Source organism: Myotis davidii, unplaced genomic scaffold (genome assembly GCF_000327345.1).
Source record: "Myotis davidii unplaced genomic scaffold, ASM32734v1 scaffold384, whole genome shotgun sequence".
NCBI lineage: Eukaryota > Metazoa > Chordata > Mammalia > Chiroptera > Vespertilionidae > Myotis > Myotis davidii.
The window spans coordinates 228006-237820 of record NW_006295385.1 but is presented as its reverse complement, the minus strand read 5'-3'; the positions used below and the strand labels follow the sequence as shown (position 1 = coordinate 237820).

The 9815-nt window shown below is 41.5% G+C and overlaps 1 long non-coding RNA gene across 1 annotated transcript; it reads left to right on the top strand.

The window, feature by feature from the left end:
* The first annotated feature begins 6 nt into the window (after positions 1–6).
* On the top strand, positions 7–400 carry LOC107184129. Its single transcript, XR_001514951.1, has 2 exons — positions 7–133; positions 246–400. It is a non-coding gene; the product is annotated as an uncharacterized LOC107184129 (long non-coding RNA).
* The last annotated feature ends 9415 nt before the right edge of the window (positions 401–9815 follow it).

Below are 9815 nucleotides of genomic sequence, written 5' to 3'. Positions count from 1 at the left end.
CACGTGGCCCTGCCCCTCCGGGTCCACGCCGTTTATTTTTATTAGACTTATATTTAGAAAGGCGGCCCAGGGGCACTTGGGACTGAGCACAGCAAGTGTGGAGGGCTTCCTGCAGGCCAGGCCCCACTGCAAGGTCTGTACAACCTAATGCGATCCTCCGGTCACTTCCACTGTGCAGAGAGGGAAACTGAGGCGCAAAGGCATGGAGCAGTCTACCTTAAACTGAAACAAGAATTATTTGCAAGGTCTGTATAATCTAGTGTAATCCTCCACTAACTCCCATTATACAGAGAGGTAAACTGAGGCACAAAGGCATGGAGCAGTTTACCTTAAACTGAGACAAGAATTCAGTTGCAAGGTCTGTATAATCTAATGTAATCCTCCACTAACTCCCATTATACAGAGAGGAAAACTGAGGCACAAAGGCATGGAGTAGTTTACCTTAAACTGAAACAAGAATTCAACACACACACACACACACACACACTAGAAAAAATGTCACTGGTTTGTAGGCCTGAAGAGAAATCGCTCTCAAGCAAGACTTGGCTTGTGCACGCTATTTACCTTGGTTTTGTCTTCCTTGAATCAGCATGGGGGTTTTCCAAAGAAATGTCTTGAGAGAATGTTTATCCTCCAATTTGGGGAGCAATCACAGTTCAAACCATGCCTGGCCCGCTTTTAATGATATAAACAATTCTCTGGGATAATCTTGCCTTATTTTGAACTGGCTACTTTAAACAAGAAGTCAATCATAAACTGCTAAATCAAATGTGGTCTTTAACCAAGTGGACATTTAAAGTCTGTTTCTGTCTATAACTCATTTCACTTTCTATGTATTAGATGGTAATAAAGCAATTGCAGGTTATCCAATCTACAGCCAAGACTTTGAGAATTCTGAGCGTTCAGCAGAATATTTTATTATAAGTATTGTTTTGCCTACTTGTAGTTTTCACAGTAATAAAACAAGCTCCTTTGACTTTTACATGTAGGACCTATTCATGGCATGCATAATAGAACTGCTCTCATATTCTCACTAATTCCAACCCCAAAGCTCCTGGTCTTCACACACTTGACACAGGCAAGGATAAGAGACATTGACACACACGTATTTTATAATTATTTGTGGCAGAACAGTACCAAACAGCTTTTGTATCTAACAATGATGCCTGGATTCTCAGAATAAGGCATCAGTACAGGCCCTGGCCAGGTAGCCCAGTTGGTTAGAGTGTCCTCCCCATATGCCACGATTGTGGGTTCAATCCCCGTTCAGGGCACGTACAAGAATCAACCAATGAATGCATAAATAAGTGGAACAACAAATCGATGGTTCTCTCCCCCTTCCTGTCTTTCTAAAAATCAGTATTTTTTTTAAAAAAAGAAACTGAGAACTTCATATGTTCAAAAAGCAAACAAACAAAAACTTGAGTACATGAACCATTTTGTGTGATGACTAACCCACCGGATTCCCTGTGATAGGATTCTCCACTGAATTTAAAGGAACATCCTGGGACCTGAATTGTTGCTGTCAGTAAATCTCAAAAGAAGAACATAAATATGACTCAGTTGAATATCAATATCAACTAGGTGCTGCTGGAGGGTCAGTCCCATCTTACTCATCATCGCCTCTGAGAGGTGTGCAGCCAAGGAAGGGGGTGGGGTCGGAAACTGTCTGTGTGCTTGGACACAGAAGCAAGAAAGCATGATCTCTGGGAACTGCAGTGGCTTCAGTATGTTTGGAGTACAGGCTCTACGCGGAATGGTGTCAAGAGAGAAAACTGAAGATGATCTGATTTTAAAAGGCCTTTATAGAGGCACTAAGGTATTGAACACACTAATCCAAGTGACCAAAGCAGAGACTTAAGTGGGAATTAAGTCTTAGGGCATCAAAATTTTACGGTATGTCTCAGATCTAACACATCTCTCGGTTATCGTAAGACTAGAGGCCCGGTTGGTGCACCAGTGGGGTCCCTCAGCCTGGCCTGCGGGGATGGGACTGAAACCGACTCTCCGACATCCCCTGAGGGGTCCCAGATTGCGAGAGGATGGTTCTCGGGTGATGCACCCTGGAATTGGGCTCCCTCCTCTCTGGTTCCGGTGTGTCACCCGAGAACCACAGCTGCCAAGTCACTGTAGCTGGCAGCACCTGTGCTGAGCGTCTGTCCCCTGGTGGTCATTTCGCCTCATAGCTAACAATCGAACGGTCAGACGGTAGTGTAGGCTTTTATATAGATAGCCTTTGGTCTCCCGTGGCCTAATCATCTCAAGGAGAACAAGGCATTAGGCTCCCTGCCTCCAGTTTCCCCGCAACCAACACTACCACCACCATTACCACCACCAGCAACCCCCCTCACCCACCCACCCCCATTCACCTTCTTCCATGCTTCTTTGCCAGAACTACCTTTAAAACCACACATCTGATCATTCACTTCCTGCTTAAAATTCTTTAAGGCCCCACCCACTCTACTCCTATGCCACATGAAGGCCTACCTAAAAGATAAAATCTAGATAGTACACAATGCCCTTTGCAGACTGCTCCTACCAAATTATGCAGCCTCATACCCCACTCTAGGCACACTTCATACCACCAGCATTTGGGCAAGTATGCCATTCTCCTTCATACCTTTGGACCTGCCTCACAGGCCCTGCCCTTAGGACACTTCTTTATGCTATACTTCCTGCCCAGCCTTCTCTCCCCGCCAGAACTGCCTGAGAAAAGCTTATTTTGAGATGCACTTGAACTAGCCCAGCTTGCTCCTGCTCCAAGAGCTCACTGTGTCTTCCCTGAGGTGCAGCAGCAGGAAGCTCGGGGGGACTGTTAAAGCATAACAGGCTTGAAGCCAGACAGTGCAGGGCTCTGTTCCTGAGCCTGCTATTCACTCTCTGGGTGCTCTTTCCAAATTACTGAGTTCCCATGAGCCAGTGTCTTCACCTGTAAAGTAGGTTACACTGTACCTACTGTATGGGGTTGTTGGGAAGATTCGATGAGATGCATACTAAAAATATTTAGCACAACTCCTAGTCAGTATCTTTCCTCTGTGTTAATAAATGGAGGTCTTTAATGTTAAGTAGTTTGTTGCTCATTTTTGTCATCTGTATCTCCTAGTACAAATAGTGCTAGGTTTGGCACATGGGACATGCTCAATAAATACTTACTTGAGTGTTGTATAAAGGAATGAAAAATCAATCCTACCAAAAGAAATTCCAAATCTTAGCTTTTACAAAGAATACTACATGTGGATTTATTACAGGGGCAAAAGGTAAGGTTTGTTCTTCCATCATATGGTGAGTTTCCTTGAAAGTTTGCTTCTGGAGGTGTAACCACCCGTGGATTGTATATTAGAAGTTAAATGACCATTAATTTATGGGAATTGTGTAAAAGCAACGTACTCCTAAGCTGGTTTATATGTTTGATTAAATGTACATCTTAGTCTGATAAAATAACTGAATAAGAAACCAATATATTAGGGAAGAACTTTAAAAGTTTGTTAAAATTAATTCTCAATTGTTTCTTGTTTTGTAAGTGGCTTCCAAAGCCTTGAGTTTTGTACTTTGTCATAAGTTTAATAATCTATTTTTTAAAATTATTTTCAGAGTTCATCTGAGATTTAAGTGCAAAAAGTAACTGCTCTGACTTTTTGGTGTGTGCTTTTAAGGAACTCTCTTTTTTGTATTGATTGATTTTAGAAAGAGAAGATGAGAGAGAGAAAGAAAGAGAGAAAAACACTGATTTGGTTTTCCACTCATTTATGTATTAATTAGAGGCCCAATGCACGAAATTCGTGCAAGGGACTCAGCCCTCACAGCCCCGGTCGGCCCTTGCAGCCCTGGCTTCATCAGGAAGGTCGTCTGGACGGTCTTTCTGCTGTTCAGTCTAATTTGCACGTTAGCTCTTTATTATATCGGATTGGTTGATTTTTGTATGTGCCCTGACCAGAGATTGAACCTGCAGCACTGGGACAAGGCTCTTACCAACGGAACCACCCGGCCAGGGCATGACTTTTTGGTTTTTGTTTAAAATTTAAAAATCTCACCCACGTTCATTGGTTGAATTTATGAATTAGTCAATACACCTATGTTCATGGATACCATCCCAACTGCTTATCTGTATTTAGTGAATTACCTAAACCTCGGTAAGTACAAATCTAACCTAGTTTAGTTTTGAGAGCCAGTAGAGCAGACAAACAGGTTTGAAAGGAATTTGCCTTTTCTTCTCCAAGGCAACATACTTTCTCATAGAGTACTAAAGAGATGGAATTTTAATCCATATGTAGTTAAAAAGATGATAGCAAAAGACTTGAGGAGAAGGGCCCCAAAATGATATTGCATGTATAAGAAAGAATACATTTCCATCATTGATATACACATACATTGTAATCTTAGAGTGAAAGATTCACAATGACTGGGCATAGAACTTTTATGATGAATTGTAATCACATTTACTTTTGTTCTCTATTCCTTAAAAAAGATACCTTAGCTTCTATGTAAAGCCTTTCGAAGGCTCAGTGGCATTCCTTAGCATCCCTGATTTGTTTTAAAAATCAAAATTATTTGAATAAGATAAGCTTTGTTGACATACAGAATAATTCTGGTAGCAAGAATGCAAATTAAAACCATCAGAGCCTTGTGTAAAGAATCTAAAGGCAACCTAACCCCATCTTCACCCTACAACCTGCTCCAGACACTGGAGGCTGGTTCCTCATTTTCAAAGGAAAAGAAAACATAAAATTTCTTTGGAAAGAAGTAGCTTCTCATTTACACTGCTGAAATACAATCAGGAGAGAAGACCAGAGGAAAATGAATGAGACTTAAAAAAAAAAATAGAATTTCTTAGAACAGCCCCAGCTGGCTTGGCTCAATGGATAGAGTGTCAGCCTGAGGATGAAGGGTTCCAGGATTGATTCCAGTCAAGGGCATGTACCTCGGTTGCAGGCTCAATCCCTAGCCCTGGTTGGGGCGCGTGCAGGAGCCAACCAATCCACACACTGAGGTTTCTTTCTCTCTGCCTCTCCCCCTCCCTTCTCCTCTCTCTAACAATCAATGGAAAAATCTCATGGATAGGGATTAACAAAAATAAAAATAAATTCTTAGAGCAAAGAACAGATGTATTATAAATAAACATTTTTAAAAAAGAACAGAAATACATATTAAGAAACCCTTTGAAGTTCTTTTTTTGTTTCCTAGGCTAACCAATCATGAGAGGTGACAATACTACCTCTCTCTTTATTCTTTTCTTTTTTAAAAAAAATATATTTTATTGATTTTTTACAGAAAGGAAAGGTGAGGGATAGAGAGTTAGAAACATCGATGAAAGAGAAACATCGATCAGCTGCCTCCTGCACGCCTCCCCACTGGGGATGTGCCTGCAACCAAGGTACATGCCCTTGCCCGTTATCGAACCTGGGACCTTGCAGTCTGCAGGTCGACGCTCTATCCACTGAGCCAAACCGGTTACGGCTCTCTTTATTCTTTTTAAAAAATATTTTTAAATATATTTTATTGATTTCTTTTTAATCCTCACCCGAAGATATTTTTTCCATTGATTTTTAGAGAGTGTAAAGGAGAGGGAGAGACCGAAACAAACACCACTGTGAGAGAGACACATTGATTGGTTGCTGCCCACATGTCTCCAACCAGGGCCGGGAGCCTGAAACCAAGGGAGGTGCCCTTGACTGAAATCAAACCCGGGACCCTTCAGTCTGCAGACCGGCACTCTATCCACTGAGCCAAACCGCTAGGGTTATTTTTTATTGATTTCAGAGAGGAAGGGAAAGGGGGAGAGAGAGAGAAATATCAATGATTAGAGAGAATCATTGATCTGTTGCCTCCTGCACACCCCCTACTGGGGATGGAGCCTGCAACCTGTGCCCTGACCAGGAATTGAACTGTGACCTCCTGGTTCATAGGCCAACGCTCAACCACTGGGCCACACTGGCTGGGATACTCTCTTTATTCTTTTTTTTTTTCTTTATTCTTGATTATAATACTCAATATCTTTATTCTTGGGAAGATACTCTAAGATGGGTTAGTTTTATAGTTGTATTTTAAATAGTATAGAAATGATAATAGTAGATTTACATTTTTTTCTTTATTCATGATACTCAAACCCAAGAGGGTTTTTTTTTTATGACAGCACTTTTAATTAAAATAAAAATACATTATCTGAAATTTTCTGTATCTGTCAATGAGAATTTACATATTTACATTTTATTACTATTTTATTTTAAACTGAATATTTTAATGACTATCTAGAATTTCAGGAACCAGAGTCATATCTATATATACCTTTGCTAAAAATGATATGACTTCAAAAATACACAGTACTAGTGATAACTATCATATAAAATAATTCTACGGCAAATAAAATATAATATGCTGTCTGTTTGCTTGCTATGTGCATAGCATGTTATTTTGTGGTTTTGGCTTCAATTTTCAAATTCATGCATACACACCTCCAAAGCACCTGGCAAATTTAGATACACCAATTAAAAAATCTATTGCATTGAAATTAAAAACAGAAGTAGGGTTAGAATGATGTTATAGAATTATTGGTAGAATTAAGAAACATCTGATAGTCATATTTAAATTTGATTTTATTCACAGAGCATTTATTTTTGTAATTTGAGAATTGATCCCATTATTCAACCCAGATGTATTCCCTTGCACTTTATCAGTTATTTTCACTGTGTTCTCATTTCTAGTGTGCAGGACTATACTTAGGCATGCAAATTAAAGGGGAAATTTCATAGTCATCTGGTATATTTGGCCTATGTTGAAACCTAATCTAAAAAAGGGAAAGAAAGGAAAATCAGATTATATTTACATTTCAGGCTAGTATTAAGTAATGCCCTTGCCCACTTCAGCTAAATTATTTACATTTCTAATATTACAGCAGGTCCTCAAATAACATTGCTTCTTCCAATGTCATTTCACTTCAACATTGATGAGGAAAATAAATTGTTTCCCATCTGGGGACACTGTGTGGAGTTTACACACTCCCCATGTCTGTGTGGGTTCTCTCTGGAAACTCAGATGTGCTAATGAAGTAAATTGGTGTGTCCACGTGTCTACACCAGTCTGAGTGGTGGTGGGTGTGGTGTGAGTGGCCCTGGGATAGAAGGGCATCTTGTCCAGGGTGGTGCCTGCCTTGTGCCCTAAGCTGTTGGGAGAGGCTCTGGCCAACCAGAGACCTTGAACTGGTTAGAAAATCATCATCTGACTGGTTTTTATTAATCTTTCTTAAATGTATGTACAGTTCACATTTATTTCAATGTTTAATATTAGAAGTGTTTGGGGTCTTTATTTAGAAGTTTGGTGGTGTTTTTGTGATCAGAAATACGCTGTAATAACTTGACTCTTGTTTATATCAATTAGCCTGTGGTAAAATTGGTATAGACTGTTCTCTTAAAGTCAGTTCCCAAGAGCCTATCCACGGTGTTAAGTGAGGACTCCCTGTAATTCTAACTTCTATTCCTTACTTTGCCTTGAAAAAATTATTCCAGGTTTCCCTTTTATTCTGCATTTCAATGCTATTGCACAGAAGCTACATTTAGCATCTTGTGCACATTTAACTATAATGGGATTTATCTCTTGTTAGTAATGACTGTGAATATGGATTAAAATTGAAGCTGTGATTTCCCTGAGTTTTTCCTCCTCCTCAAAATTCTCTTTGTAATACTGTCTTTACTGTATTCTCTTGATCGAAGTTTCTCAAGCAACCTTTGAGCTGAAGATGTCCACATAATCCACCAATTTGGATTACCTTGTCAAATTTGACTGATTGGACAAACTAGGAGATAGCTTGCTATGGTGCAGATTTTATTATCTGTACTTCTATTTCTCACTTGCATTTCATATTACACTTTTATTCCCCCAAAAAGGCACTTATCTTGGTCTATCATGTTTAAATACATTTATCAAGTATTCTTTATAGATTTATTCATTGGTCTATGTTCTTTTTAAAAATATTTTTTTTATTGATTTCAGAGTAGAAGGAGGGAGGGAGGGAGGGAGGGAGGGGGAGAGAGAGAGAGAGGAGAGAGAGAGAGAGAGAGAAACATCAATGATGAGTGAGAATCATTGATTGGCCACCTCCTGCATGCCCCGCACTGGGGATCGAGTCTGCAACCCCTGCGTGTGCCCTGAGTGGGCATAGAACCATGACCTCTTGTTTCACAGGTTGACGTTCAACCACTGAGCCATGCCAGCTGGGCAGTCTATGTTCTTTTATTAAATCCTATCCTGGGCTATTTCATTGAATTGGAATGATTATATTGAGCTAGAGGGTGGAAAGGTAGGTTTGTTTGATTTTTTTTTTTTTAAGATGATTTCAGAGAGAAGAAGGGAGAGGGAGAAATAGAAACATCAATGATGAGAATTGTCCGTCAGCTGACTCCTGCACTCTCCTTACTGGGGAATGAGCCCCAAACTGGGGCATGTGCCCTGACCGAAATCGAACTGTGACCTCCTGGCTCATGGATTGATGTTCAAGCACTGAGCCACACTGGCCAGGCTTGTTTGATATTTTGACATTTCAAAGGCACCTAGCCCTGAATGGGTCTGCCTAGGACCGGCTGGTAGTATGTGGGTTCTTGTCTTAATGCAGGAAAGATTTCGCAGTTCGAGTCCAGGTGATTTGGGAGGCATGTTTATGAAAGCTGGGGACAGTAAAACCAAGAAGGGCTGAGCACAGAAGAGGACACAGGAGAAGCATAGGCGGGGCTACTTTGGCTTTCCAGAAACATTATGGGAAGAAATGAGCCTAGGCAGGGCTGCTTTGGCTCACCGGGAAGTCAGAGAAAAGGGGGCCTTGAAGACAGGTTCAGGGGGTTAGCCCGGGACGAGCTGCCGCTGCCCATTGCTCCCCTGGTAGCATGTCTTGTGGGGAACCTTGGAGTCCTGCGGGGATGGGGGGAAGAGAGAGGGAAGGGAAAGGCCCTGGGAATTTTCCCTGGAGGAAGAGCTCCTGCTGGGTCCTTTGTTTGAGGCTTGTTATCTCCCTCCTGCAGGCATGAATCTTAGGGGAGGTCTCAGGGAAAGGTTTCAGCAGACTATTCATCCACCTGTGTCCTTTTAGGGTCAGTGATCTCTACTGATTGGTCAGCACCAGGGCAGGGGGTCATTAATCATTGCAGCTGATCCTGCATCTGACCACCTGGTTTCGCTGCTTTTCTGGGCCTGGAGGCCAAGATGGTTATCTCTGGGGAGGTGACCTTCTGTATTTGGCTGTGAATTGCTCGGCCAGCTTCTTCAGCTACCTGTCTCAGCTTCCCCATTCTACATGCCAATAAATGTTCCTAGCATCTCACTATCCTGCCTCAAAAGAGGTTGATTTTCTAGACTTAGAAAATTTAAGCCCTACGTGATTTTCATATAAGAAAGGACAAATGCATGTAAATGACAGGGGAAATATTTAAGCCTCTAACAGACCCTAGCTTCCCATCACTGAGAGTGTTCTAACTGAGGTTTGGCTGCCCACCAGCCTCACTTGTAAATCTGGAAAAATAATAGCATGTGTTTATCAGTTAGGAAGGGGTCCTTGTAGATGCTGGGAAGTTGCATGAGAGTTGCAAGGACCTCAGTTTTTTGTTTGTTTTTATAACCAGTGCCCTGGCTCAATGGTTAGAGCATCAGCCAGCTCACCAACGAGTCAAGGGTTCAATTTCCAGTCAAGAGCATGTTCCTGGGTTGCAGGTTCGATCTCCGGCCCTGGTCAGGGCACTTGAAGGAGGGAACCAATCCATGCGTTTCTCTCACATTGATATTTCTCTCTCTCTCTCTCTCTCTCTCTCTCTCTCTCTCTCTCTCTCCCCGCCCCT